The sequence below is a fragment of the Lissotriton helveticus genome, chromosome 7 (assembly GCF_964261635.1).
Source record: "Lissotriton helveticus chromosome 7, aLisHel1.1, whole genome shotgun sequence".
In the NCBI taxonomy this organism is placed as follows: domain Eukaryota; kingdom Metazoa; phylum Chordata; class Amphibia; order Caudata; family Salamandridae; genus Lissotriton; species Lissotriton helveticus.
Window position 1 is genome coordinate 295,930,767 of NC_136068.1, and position 15,138 is coordinate 295,945,904.

Below are 15,138 nucleotides of genomic sequence, written 5' to 3' on the forward strand. Positions count from 1 at the left end.
CATCGTTTTTCGTCCGAAAATTGATTTTTTGGACTTTACCAAAAATGATTCAAAATGTCAATTGGATCGTGCCTTATGTTGAATAACCACTTTTTAAACCCTCACAGTGACCAAAATTGCCATTTTTACAGAGTTTTGCTTACTCAGAAGCTTCAATTTTGACCAATTTCAAGCAGAGAAATGACTTTAAACACACTTATTTTAGTTGAAAAAGTAATAATTCACATCCAACAGTAATTTGCAGTCAAAAGATTAAACGTTAAAATTTCATCAGAATTGACCATTTTGGGAACGTTCGACAGCTCCGCGGTCATCGTTTTTCGTCCGAAAATTGATTTTTTGGACTTTACCAAAAATGATTCAAAATGTCAATTGGATCGTGCCTCATGTTGAATAACCACTTTTTAAACCCTCACAGTGACCAAAATTGCCATTTTTACAGAGTTTTGATTACTCAGAAGCTTCAATTTTGACCAATTTCAGGCAGAGAAATGACTTTAAACACACTTATTTTAATTGAAAAGGTAATAATTCATATCCAACAGTAATTTGCAGTCAAAAGATTAAATGTTAAAATTTCATCAGAATTGACCATTTTGGGAACGTTCGACAGCTCCGCGGTCATCGTTTTTTGTCCGAAAATTGATTTTTTGGACTTTACCAAAAATGATTCAAAATGTCAATTGGATCGTGCCTTGTGTTGAATAACCAGTTTTTAAACCCTCACAGTGACCAAAATTGCCATTTTTGCAGAGTTTTGCTTACTCAGAAGCTTCAATTTTGACCAATTTCAGGCACAGAAATGACTTTAAACACACTTATTTTAGTTGAAAAGGTAATAATTCACATCCAACAGTAATTTGCAGTCAAAAGATTAAATGTTAAAATTTAATCAGAATTGACCATTTTGGGAACGTTCGACAGCTCCGCAGTCATCGTTTTTCGTCTGAAAATTGATTTTTGGGACTTTACCAAAAATGATTCAAAATGTCAATTGGATCGTGCCTCATGTTGAATAACCACTTTTTAAACCCTCACAGTGACCAAAATTGCCATTTTTACAGAGTTTTGCTTACTCAGAAGCTTCAATTTTGACCAATTTCAAGCAGAGAAATGACTTTAAACACATTTATTTTAGTTGAAAAAGTAATAATTCACATCCAACAGTAATTTGCAGTCAAAAGATTAAATGTTAAAATTTCATCAGAATTGACCATTTTGGGAACGTTCGACAGCTCCTCGGTCATCGTTTTTCGTCCGAAAATTGATTTTTTGGACTTTACCAAAAATGATTCAAAATGTCAATTGGATCGTGCCTCATGTTGAATAACCACTTTTTAAACCCTCACAGTGACCAAAATTGCCATTTTTACAGAGTTTTGCTTACTCAGAAGCTTCAATTTTGACCAATTTCAGGCAGAGAAATGACTTTAAACACACTTATTTTAATTGAAAAGGTAATAATTCATATCCAACAGTAATTTGCAGTCAAAAGATTAAATGTTAAAATTTCATCAGAATTGACCATTTTGGGAACGTTCGACAGCTCCGCGGTCATCGTTTTTTGTCGAAAATTGATTTTTTGGACTTTACCAAAAATGATTCAAAATGTCAATTGGATCGTGCCTTGTGTTGAATAACCAGTTTTTAAACCCTCACAGTGACCAAAATTGCCATTTTTACAGAGTTTTGCTTACTCAGAAGCTTCAATTTTGACCAATTTCAGGCACAGAAATGACTTTAAACACACTTATTTTAGTTGAAAAGGTAATAATTCACATCCAACAGTAATTTGCAGTCAAAAGATTGAATGTTAAAATTTAATCAGAATTGACCATTTTGGGAACGTTCGACAGCTCCGCGGTCATCGTTTTTCGTCCGAAAATTGATTTTTTGGACTTTACCAAAAATGATTCAAAATGTCAATTGGATCGTGCCTCATGTTGAATAACCACTTTTTAAACCCTCACAGTGACCAAAATTGCCATTTTTACAGAGTTTTACTTACTCAGAAGCTTCAATTTTGACCAATTTCAGGCAGATAAATGACTTTAAACACACTTATTTTAGTTGAAAAGGTAATAATTCACACCTAACAGTAATTTGCAGTCAAAAGATTAAATGTTAACATTTAATCAGAATTGACCATTTTGGGAACGTTCGACAGCTCCGCGGTCATCGTTTTTCGTCCGAAAATTGATTTTTTGGACTTTACCAAAAATGATTCAAAATGTCAATTGGATCGTGCCTCATGTTGAATAACCACTTTTTAAACCCTCACAGTGACCAAAATTGCCATTTTTACAGAGTTTTGCTTACTCAGAAGCTTCAATTTTGACCAATTTCAGGCAGAGAAATGACTTTAAACACACTTATTTTAGTTGAAAAGGTAATAATTCACATCCAACAGTAATTTGCAGTCAAAAGATTAAATGTTAAAATTTCATCAGAATTGACCATTTTGGGAACGTTCGACAGCTCCGCGGTCATCGTTTTTTGTCCGAAAATGGATTTTTTGGACTTTACCAAAAATGATTCAAAATGTCAATTGGATCGTGCCTTGTGTTGAATAACCAGATTTTAAACCCTCACAGTGACCAAAATTGCCATTTTTACAGAGTTTTGCTTACTCAGAAGCTTCAATTTTGACCAATTTCAGGCACAGAAATGACTTTAAACACACTTATTTTAGTTGAAAAGGTAATAATTCACATCCAACAGTAATTTGCAGTCAAAAGATTAAATGTTAAAATTTAATCAGAATTGACCATTTTGGGAACGTTCGACAGCTCCGCGGTCATCGTTTTTCGTCCGAAAATTGATTTTTTGGACTTTACCATAAATGATTCAAAATGTCAATTGGATCGTGCCTCATGTTGAATAACCACTTTTTAAACCCTCACAGTGACCAAAATTGCCATTTTTACAGAGTTTTGCTTACTCAGAAGCTTCAATTTTGACCAATTTCAGGCAGAGAAATGACTTTAAACACACTTATTTTAATTGAAAAGGTAATAATTCATATCCAACAGTAATTTGCAGTCAAAAGATCAAATGTTAAAATTTCATCAGAATTGACCATTTTGGGAACGTTCGACAGCTCCGCGGTCATCGTTTTTTGTCCGAAAATGGATTTTTTGGACTTTACCAAAAATTATTCAAAATGTCAATTGGATCGTGCCTTGTGTTGAATAACCAGTTTTTAAACCCTCACAGTGACCAAAATTGCCATTTTTACAGAGTTTTGCTTACTCAGAAGCTTCAATTTTGACCAATTTCAGGCACAGAAATGACTTTAAACACACTTATTTTAGTTGAAAAGGTAATAATTCACATCCAACAGTAATTTGCAGTCAAAAGATTAAATGTTAAAATTTAATCAGAATTGACCATTTTGGGAACGTTCGACAGCTCCGCGGTCATCGTTTTTCGTCCGAAAATTGATTTTTTGGACTTTACCAAAAATGATTCAAAATGTCAATTGGATCGTGCCTTGTGTTGAATAACCACTTTTTAAACCCTCACAGTGACCAAAATTGCCATTTTTACAGAGTTTTGCTTACTCAGAAGCTTCAATTTTGACCAATTTCAGGCAGAGAAATGACTTTAAACACACTTATTTTAGTTGAAAAGGTAATAATTCACATCCAACAGTAATTTGCAGTCAAAAGATTAAATGTTAAAATTTCATCAGAATTGACCATTTTGGGAACCTTCGACAGCTCCGCGGTCATCGTTTTTTGTCCGAAAATGGATTTTTTGGACTTTACCAAAAATGATTCAAAATGTCAATTGGATCGTGCCTTGTGTTGAATAACCAGTTTTTAAACCCTCACAGTGACCAAAATTGCCATTTTTACAGAGTTTTGCTTACTCAGAAGCTTCAATTTTGACCAATTTCAGGCACAGAAATGACTTTAAACACACTTATTTTAGTTGAAAAGGTAATAATTCACATCCAACAGTAATTTGCAGTCAAAAGATTAAATGTTAAAATTTAATCAGAATTGACCATTTTGGGAACGTTCGACAGCTCCGCGGTCATCGTTTTTCGTCCGAAAATTGATTTTTTGGACTTTACCAAAAATGATTCAAAATGTCAATTGGATCGTGCCTTATGTTGAATAACCACTTTTTAAACCCTCACAGTGACCAAAATTGCCATTTTTACAGAGTTTTGCTTACTCAGAAGCTTCAATTTTGACCAATTTCAAGCAGAGAAATGACTTTAAACACACTTATTTTAGTTGAAAAAGTAATAATTCACATCCAACAGTAATTTGCAGTCAAAAGATTAAACGTTAAAATTTCATCAGAATTGACCATTTTGGGAACGTTCGACAGCTCCGCGGTCATCGTTTTTCGTCCGAAAATTGATTTTTTGGACTTTACCAAAAATGATTCAAAATGTCAATTGGATCGTGCCTCATGTTGAATAACCACTTTTTAAACCCTCACAGTGACCAAAATTGCCATTTTTACAGAGTTTTGATTACTCAGAAGCTTCAATTTTGACCAATTTCAGGCAGAGAAATGACTTTAAACACACTTATTTTAATTGAAAAGGTAATAATTCATATCCAACAGTAATTTGCAGTCAAAAGATTAAATGTTAAAATTTCATCAGAATTGACCATTTTGGGAACGTTCGACAGCTCCGCGGTCATCGTTTTTTGTCCGAAAATTGATTTTTTGGACTTTACCAAAAATGATTCAAAATGTCAATTGGATCGTGCCTTGTGTTGAATAACCAGTTTTTAAACCCTCACAGTGACCAAAATTGCCATTTTTACAGAGTTTTGCTTACTCAGAAGCTTCAATTTTGACCAATTTCAAGCAGAGAAATGACTTTAAACACACTTATTTTAGTTGAAAAAGTAATAATTCACATCCAACAGTAATTTGCAGTCAAAAGATTAAACGTTAAAATTTCATCAGAATTGACCATTTTGGGAACGTTCGACAGCTCCGCGGTCATCGTTTTTCGTCCGAAAATTGATTTTTTGGACTTTACCAAAAATGATTCAAAATGTCAATTGGATCGTGCCTCATGTTGAATAACCACTTTTTAAACCCTCACAGTGACCAAAATTGCCATTTTTACAGAGTTTTGATTACTCAGAAGCTTCAATTTTGACCAATTTCAGGCAGAGAAATGACTTTAAACACACTTATTTTAATTGAAAAGGTAATAATTCATATCCAACAGTAATTTGCAGTCAAAAGATTAAATGTTAAAATTTCATCAGAATTGACCATTTTGGGAACGTTCGACAGCTCCGCGGTCATCGTTTTTTGTCCGAAAATTGATTTTTTGGACTTTACCAAAAATTATTCAAAATGTCAATTGGATCGTGCCTTGTGTTGAATAACCAGTTTTTAAACCCTCACAGTGACCAAAATTGCCATTTTTACAGAGTTTTGCTTACTCAGAAGCTTCAATTTTGACCAATTTCAGGCAGATAAATGACTTTAAACACACTTATTTTAGTTGAAAAGGTAATAATTCACACCTAACAGTAATTTGCAGTCAAAAGATTAAATGTTAACATTTAATCAGAATTGACCATTTTGGGAACGTTCGACAGCTCCGCGGTCATCGTTTTTCGTCCGAAAATTGATTTTTTGGACTTTACCAAAAATGATTCAAAATGTCAATTGGATCGTGCCTCATGTTGAATAACCACTTTTTAAACCCTCACAGTGACCAAAATTGCCATTTTTACAGAGTTTTGCTTACTCAGAAGCTTCAATTTTGACCAATTTCAGGCACAGAAATGACTTTAAACACACTTATTTTAGTTGAAAAGGTAATAATTCACATCCAACAGTAATTTGCAGTCAAAAGATTAAATGTTAAAATTTAATCAGAATTGACCATTTTGGGAACGTTCGACAGCTCCGCCCGCGGTCATCGTTTTTCGTCCGAAAATTGATTTTTGGGACTTTACCAAAAATGATTCAAAATGTCAATTGGATCGTGCCTCATGTTGAATAACCACTTTTTAAACCCTCACAGTGACCAAAATTGCCATTTTTACTGAGTTTTGATTACTCAGAAGCTTCAATTTTGACCAATTTCAGGCAGAGAAATGACTTTAAACACACTTATTTTAATTGAAAAGGTAATAATTCATATCCAACAGTAATTTGCAGTCAAAAGATTAAATGTTAAAATTTCATCAGAATTGACCATTTTGGGAACGTTCGACAGCTCCGCGGTCATCGTTTTTTGTCCGAAAATTGATTTTTTGGACTTTACCAAAAATGATTCAAAATGTCAATTGGATCGTGCCTTGTGTTGAATAACCAGTTTTTAAACCCTCACAGTGACCAAAATTGCCATTTTTACAGAGTTTTGCTTACTCAGAAGCTTCAATTTTGACCAATTTCAGGCACAGAAATGACTTTAAACACACTTATTTTAGTTGAAAAGGTAATAATTCACATCCAACAGTAATTTGCAGTCAAAAGATTAAATGTTAAAATTTAATCAGAATTGACCATTTTGGGAACGTTCGACAGCTCCGCGGTCATCGTTTTTCGTCCGAAAATTGATTTTTTGGACTTTACCAAAAATGATTCAAAATGTCAATTGGATCGTGCCTTATGTTGAATAACCACTTTTTAAACCCTCACAGTGACCAAAATTGCCATTTTTACAGAGTTTTGCTTACTCAGAAGCTTCAATTTTGACCAATTTCAAGCAGAGAAATGACTTTAAACACACTTATTTTAGTTGAAAAAGTAATAATTCACATCCAACAGTAATTTGCAGTCAAAAGATTAAACGTTAAAATTTAATCAGAATTGACCATTTTGGGAACGTTCGACAGCTCCGCGGTCATCGTTTTTCGTCCGAAAATTGATTTTTTGGACTTTACCAAAAATGATTCAAAATGTCAATTGGATCGTGCCTTATGTTGAATAACCACTTTTTAAACCCTCACAGTGACCAAAATTGCCATTTTTACAGAGTTTTGCTTACTCAGAAGCTTCAATTTTGACCAATTTCAAGCAGAGAAATGACTTTAAACACACTTATTTTAGTTGAAAAAGTAATAATTCACATCCAACAGTAATTTGCAGTCAAAAGATTAAACGTTAAAATTTCATCAGAATTGACCATTTTGGGAACGTTCGACAGCTCCGCGGTCATCGTTTTTCGTCCGAAAATTGATTTTTTGGACTTTACCAAAAATGATTCAAAATGTCAATTGGATCGTGCCTCATGTTGAATAACCACTTTTTAAACCCTCACAGTGACCAAAATTGCCATTTTTACAGAGTTTTGATTACTCAGAAGCTTCAATTTTGACCAATTTCAGGCAGAGAAATGACTTTAAACACACTTATTTTAATTGAAAAGGTAATAATTCATATCCAACAGTAATTTGCAGTCAAAAGATTAAATGTTAAAATTTCATCAGAATTGACCATTTTGGGAACGTTCGACAGCTCCGCGGTCATCGTTTTTTGTCCGAAAATTGATTTTTTGGACTTTACCAAAAATGATTCAAAATGTCAATTGGATCGTGCCTTGTGTTGAATAACCAGTTTTTAAACCCTCACAGTGACCAAAATTGCCATTTTTACAGAGTTTTGCTTACTCAGAAGCTTCAATTTTGACCAATTTCAAGCAGAGAAATGACTTTAAACACACTTATTTTAGTTGAAAAAGTAATAATTCACATCCAACAGTAATTTGCAGTCAAAAGATTAAACGTTAAAATTTCATCAGAATTGACCATTTTGGGAACGTTCGACAGCTCCGCGGTCATCGTTTTTCGTCCGAAAATTGATTTTTTGGACTTTACCAAAAATGATTCAAAATGTCAATTGGATCGTGCCTCATGTTGAATAACCACTTTTTAAACCCTCACAGTGACCAAAATTGCCATTTTTACAGAGTTTTGATTACTCAGAAGCTTCAATTTTGACCAATTTCAGGCAGAGAAATGACTTTAAACACACTTATTTTAATTGAAAAGGTAATAATTCATATCCAACAGTAATTTGCAGTCAAAAGATTAAATGTTAAAATTTCATCAGAATTGACCATTTTGGGAACGTTCGACAGCTCCGCGGTCATCGTTTTTCGTCCGAAAATTGATTTTTTGGACTTTACCAAAAATGATTCAAAATGTCAATTGGATCGTGCCTCATGTTGAATAACCACTTTTTAAACCCTCACAGTGACCAAAATTGCCATTTTTACAGAGTTTTACTTACTCAGAAGCTTCAATTTTGACCAATTTCAGGCAGATAAATGACTTTAAACACACTTATTTTAGTTGAAAAGGTAATAATTCACACCTAACAGTAATTTGCAGTCAAAAGATTAAATGTTAACATTTAATCAGAATTGACCATTTTGGGAACGTTCGACAGCTCCGCGGTCATCGTTTTTCGTCCGAAAATTGATTTTTTGGACTTTACCAAAAATGATTCAAAATGTCAATTGGATCGTGCCTCATGTTGAATAACCACTTTTTAAACCCTCACAGTGACCAAAATTGCCATTTTTACAGAGTTTTGCTTACTCAGAAGCTTCAATTTTGACCAATTTCAGGCAGAGAAATGACTTTAAACACACTTATTTTAGTTGAAAAGGTAATAATTCACATCCAACAGTAATTTGCAGTCAAAAGATTAAATGTTAAAATTTCATCAGAATTGACCATTTTGGGAACGTTCGACAGCTCCGCGCTCATCGTTTTTTGTCCGAAAATTGATTTTTTGGACTTTACCAAAAATGATTCAAAATGTCAATTGGATCGTGCCTTGTGTTGAATAACCAGTTTTTAAACCCTCACAGTGACCAAAATTGCCATTTTTACAGAGTTTTGCTTACTCAGAAGCTTCAATTTTGACCAATTTCAGGCACAGAAATGACTTTAAACACACTTATTTTAGTTGAAAAGGTAATAATTCACATCCAACAGTAATTTGCAGTCAAAAGATTAAATGTTAAAATTTAATCAGAATTGACCATTTTGGGAACGTTCGACAGCTCCGCGGTCATCGTTTTTCGTCCGAAAATTGATTTTTGGGACTTTACCAAAAATGATTCAAAATGTCAATTGGATCGTGCCTCATGTTGAATAACCACTTTTTAAACCCTCACAGTGACCAAAATTGCCATTTTTACAGAGTTTTGCTTACTCAGAAGCTTCAATTTTGACCAATTTCAAGCAGAGAAATGACTTTAAACACACTTATTTTAGTTGAAAAAGTAATAATTCACATCCAAAAGTAATTTGCAGTCAAAAGATTAAATGTTAACATTTCATCAGAATTGACCATTTTGGGAACGTTCGACAGCTCCGCGGTCATCGTTTTTCGTCCGAAAATTGATTTTTTGGACTTTACCAAAAATGATTCAAAATGTCAATTGGATCGTGCCTCATGTTGAATAACCACTTTTTAAACCCTCACAGTGACCAAAATTGCAATTTTTACTGAGTTTTGATTACTCAGAAGCTTCAATTTTGACCAATTTCAGGCAGAGAAATGACTTTAAACACACTTATTTTAATTGAAAAGGTAATAATTCATATCCAACAGTAATTTGCAGTCAAAAGATTAAATGTTAAAATTTCATCAGAATTGACCATTTTGGGAACGTTCGACAGCTCCGCGGTCATCGTTTTTTGTCCGAAAATTGATTTTTTGGACTTTACCAAAAATGATTCAAAATGTCAATTGGATCGTGCCTTGTGTTGAATAACCAGTTTTTAAACCCTCACAGTGACCAAAATTGCCATTTTTACAGAGTTTTGCTTACTCAGAAGCTTCAATTTTGACCAATTTCAGGCACAGAAATGACTTTAAACACACTTATTTTAGTTGAAAAGGTAATAATTCACATCCAACAGTAATTTGCAGTCAAAAGATTAAATGTTAAAATTTAATCAGAATTGACCATTTTGGGAACGTTCGACAGCTCCGCGGTCATCGTTTTTCGTCCGAAAATTGATTTTTTGGACTTTACCAAAAATGATTCAAAATGTCAAGTGGATCGTGCCTTATGTTGAATAACCACTTTTTAAACCCTCACAGTGACCAAAATTGCCATTTTTACAGAGTTTTGCTTACTCAGAAGCTTCAATTTTGACCAATTTCAAGCAGAGAAATGACTTTAAACACACTTATTTTAGTTGAAAAAGTAATAATTCACATCCAACAGTAATTTGCAGTCAAAAGATTAAACGTTAAAATTTCATCAGAATTGACCATTTTGGGAACGTTCGACAGCTCCGCGGTCATCGTTTTTCGTCCGAAAATTGATTTTTTGGACTTTACCAAAAATGATTCAAAATGTCAATTGGATCGTGCCTCATGTTGAATAACCACTTTTTAAACCCTCACAGTGACCAAAATTGCCATTTTTACAGAGTTTTGATTACTCAGAAGCTTCAATTTTGACCAATTTCAGGCAGAGAAATGACTTTAAACACACTTATTTTAATTGAAAAGGTAATAATTCATATCCAACAGTAATTTGCAGTCAAAAGATTAAATGTTAAAATTTCATCAGAATTGACCATTTTGGGAACGTTCGACAGCTCCGCGGTCATCGTTTTTTGTCCGAAAATTGATTTTTTGGACTTTACCAAAAATGATTCAAAATGTCAATTGGATCGTGCCTTGTGTTGAATAACCAGTTTTTAAACCCTCACAGTGACCAAAATTGCCATTTTTGCAGAGTTTTGCTTACTCAGAAGCTTCAATTTTGACCAATTTCAGGCACAGAAATGACTTTAAACACACTTATTTTAGTTGAAAAGGTAATAATTCACATCCAACAGTAATTTGCAGTCAAAAGATTAAATGTTAAAATTTAATCAGAATTGACCATTTTGGGAACGTTCGACAGCTCCGCGGTCATCGTTTTTCGTCTGAAAATTGATTTTTGGGACTTTACCAAAAATGATTCAAAATGTCAATTGGATCGTGCCTCATGTTGAATAACCACTTTTTAAACCCTCACAGTGACCAAAATTGCCATTTTTACAGAGTTTTGCTTACTCAGAAGCTTCAATTTTGACCAATTTCAAGCAGAGAAATGACTTTAAACACATTTATTTTAGTTGAAAAAGTAATAATTCACATCCAACAGTAATTTGCAGTCAAAAGATTAAATGTTAAAATTTCATCAGAATTGACCATTTTGGGAACGTTCGACAGCTCCGCGGTCATCGTTTTTCGTCCGAAAATTGATTTTTTGGACTTTACCAAAAATGATTCAAAATGTCAATTGGATCGTGCCTCATGTTGAATAACCACTTTTTAAACCCTCACAGTGACCAAAATTGCCATTTTTACAGAGTTTTGATTACTCAGAAGCTTCAATTTTGACCAATTTCAGGCAGAGAAATGACTTTAAACACACTTATTTTAATTGAAAAGGTAATAATTCATATCCAACAGTAATTTGCAGTCAAAAGATTAAATGTTAAAATTTCATCAGAATTGACCATTTTGGGAACGTTCGACAGCGGTCATCGTTTTTTGTCCGAAAATTGATTTTTTGGACTTTACCAAAAATGATTCAAAATGTCAATTGGATCGTGCCTTGTGTTGAATAACCAGTTTTTAAACCCTCACAGTGACCAAAATTGCCATTTTTACAGAGTTTTGCTTACTCAGAAGCTTCAATTTTGACCAATTTCAGGCACAGAAATGACTTTAAACACACTTATTTTAGTTGAAAAGGTAATAATTCACATCCAACAGTAATTTGCAGTCAAAAGATTAAATGTTAAAATTTAATCAGAATTGACCATTTTGGGAACGTTCGACAGCTCCGCGGTCATCGTTTTTCGTCCGAAAATTGATTTTTTGGACTTTACCAAAAATGATTCAAAATGTCAATTGGATCGTGCCTCATGTTGAATAACCACTTTTTAAACCCTCACAGTGACCAAAATTGCCATTTTTACAGAGTTTTACTTACTCAGAAGCTTCAATTTTGACCAATTTCAGGCAGATAAATGACTTTAAACACACTTATTTTAGTTGAAAAGGTAATAATTCACACCTAACAGTAATTTGCAGTCAAAAGATTAAATGTTAACATTTAATCAGAATTGACCATTTTGGGAACGTTCGACAGCTCCGCGGTCATCGTTTTTCGTCCGAAAATTGATTTTTTGGACTTTACCAAAAATGATTCAAAATGTCAATAGGATCGTGCCTCATGTTGAATAACCACTTTTTAAACCCTCACAGTGACCAAAATTGCCATTTTTACAGAGTTTTGCTTACTCAGAAGCTTCAATTTTGACCAATTTCAGGCAGAGAAATGACTTTAAACACACTTATTTTAGTTGAAAAGGTAATAATTCACATCCAACAGTAATTTGCAGTCAAAAGATTAAATGTTAAAATTTCATCAGAATTGACCATTTTGGGAACGTTCGACAGCTCCGCGGTCATCGTTTTTTGTCCGAAAATGGATTTTTTTGACTTTACCAAAAATGATTCAAAATGTCAATTGGATCGTGCCTTGTGTTGAATAACCAGATTTTAAACCCTCACAGTGACCAAAATTGCCATTTTTACAGAGTTTTGCTTACTCAGAAGCTTCAATTTTGACCAATTTCAGGCACAGAAATGACTTTAAACACACTTATTTTAGTTGAAAAGGTAATAATTCACATCCAACAGTAATTTGCAGTCAAAAGATTAAATGTTAAAATTTAATCAGAATTGACCATTTTGGGAACGTTCGACAGCTCCGCGGTCATCGTTTTTCGTCCGAAAATTGATTTTTTGGACTTTACCATAAATGATTCAAAATGTCAATTGGATCGTGCCTCATGTTGAATAACCACTTTTTAAACCCTCACAGTGACCAAAATTGCCATTTTTACAGAGTTTTGCTTACTCAGAAGCTTCAATTTTGACCAATTTCAGGCAGAGAAATGACTTTAAACACACTTATTTTAATTGAAAAGGTAATAATTCATATCCAACAGTAATTTGCAGTCAAAAGATCAAATGTTAAAATTTCATCAGAATTGACCATTTTGGGAACGTTCGACAGCTCCGCGGTCATCGTTTTTTGTCCGAAAATTGATTTTTGGGACTTTACCAAAAATTATTCAAAATGTCAATTGGATCGTGCCTTGTGTTGAATAACCAGTTTTTAAACCCTCACAGTGACCAAAATTGCCATTTTTACAGAGTTTTGCTTACTCAGAAGCTTCAATTTTGACCAATTTCAGGCACAGAAATGACTTTAAACACACTTATTTTAGTTGAAAAGGTAATAATTCACATCCAACAGTAATTTGCAGTCAAAAGATTAAATGTTAAAATTTAATCAGAATTGACCATTTTGGGAACGTTCGACAGCTCCGCGGTCATCGTTTTTCGTCCGAAAATTGATTTTTTGGACTTTACCAAAAATGATTCAAAATGTCAATTGGATCGTGCCTTGTGTTGAATAACCACTTTTTAAACCCTCACAGTGACCAAAATTGCCATTTTTACAGAGTTTTGCTTACTCAGAAGCTTCAATTTTGACCAATTTCAGGCAGAGAAATGACTTTAAACACACTTATTTTAGTTGAAAAGGTAATAATTCACATCCAACAGTAATTTGCAGTCAAAAGATTAAATGTTAAAATTTCATCAGAATTGACCATTTTGGGAACCTTCGACAGCTCCGCGGTCATCGTTTTTTGTCCGAAAATGGATTTTTTGGACTTTACCAAAAATGATTCAAAATGTCAATTGGATCGTGCCTTGTGTTGAATAACCAGTTTTTAAACCCTCACAGTGACCAAAATTGCCATTTTTACAGAGTTTTGCTTACTCAGAAGCTTCAATTTTGACCAATTTCAGGCACAGAAATGACTTTAAACACACTTATTTTAGTTGAAAAGGTAATAATTCACATCCAACAGTAATTTGCAGTCAAAAGATTAAATGTTAAAATTTAATCAGAATTGACCATTTTGGGAACGTTCGACAGCTCCGCGGTCATCGTTTTTCGTCCGAAAATTGATTTTTTGGACTTTACCAAAAATGATTCAAAATGTCAATTGGATCGTGCCTCATGTTGAATAACCACTTTTTAAACCCTCACAGTGACCAAAATTGCCATTTTTACAGAGTTTTGATTACTCAGAAGCTTCAATTTTGACCAATTTCAGGCAGAGAAATGACTTTAAACACACTTATTTTAATTGAAAAGGTAATAATTCATATCCAACAGTAATTTGCAGTCAAAAGATTAAATGTTAAAATTTCATCAGAATTGACCATTTTGGGAACGTTCGACAGCTCCGCGGTCATCGTTTTTCGTCCGAAAATTGATTTTTTGGACTTTACCAAAAATGATTCAAAATGTCAATTGGATCGTGCCTCATGTTGAATAACCACTTTTCAAACCCTCACAGTGACCAAAATTGCCATTTTTACAGAGTTTTGCTTACTCAGAAGCTTCAATTTTGACCAATTTCAGGCAGAGAAATGACTTTAAACACACTTATTTTAGTTGAAAAGGTAATAATTCACATCCAACAGTAATTTGCAGTCAAAAGATTAAATGTTAAAATTTCATCAGAATTGACCATTTTGGGAACGTTCGACAGCTCCGCGGTCATCGTTTTTTGTCCGAAAATGGATTTTTTGGACTTTACCAAAAATGATTCAAAATGTCAATTGGATCGTGCCTTGTGTTGAATAACCAGTTTTTAAACCCTCACAGTGACCAAAATTGCCATTTTTACAGAGTTTTGCTTACTCAGAAGCTTCAATTTTGACCAATTTCAGGCACAGAAATGACTTTAAACACACTTATTTTAGTTGAAAAGGTAATAATTCACATCCAACAGTAATTTGCAGTCAAAAGATTAAATGTTAAAATTTAATCAGAATTGACCATTTTGGGAACGTTCGACAGCTCCGCGGTCATCGTTTTTCGTCCGAAAATTGATTTTTTGGACTTTACCAAAAATGATTCAAAATGTCAATTGGATCGTGCCTTATGTTGAATAACCACTTTTTAAACCCTCACAGTGACCAAAATTGCCATTTTTACAGAGTTTTGCTTACTCAGAAGCTTCAATTTTGACCAATTTCAAGCAGAGAAATGACTTTAAACACACTTATTTTAGTTGAAAA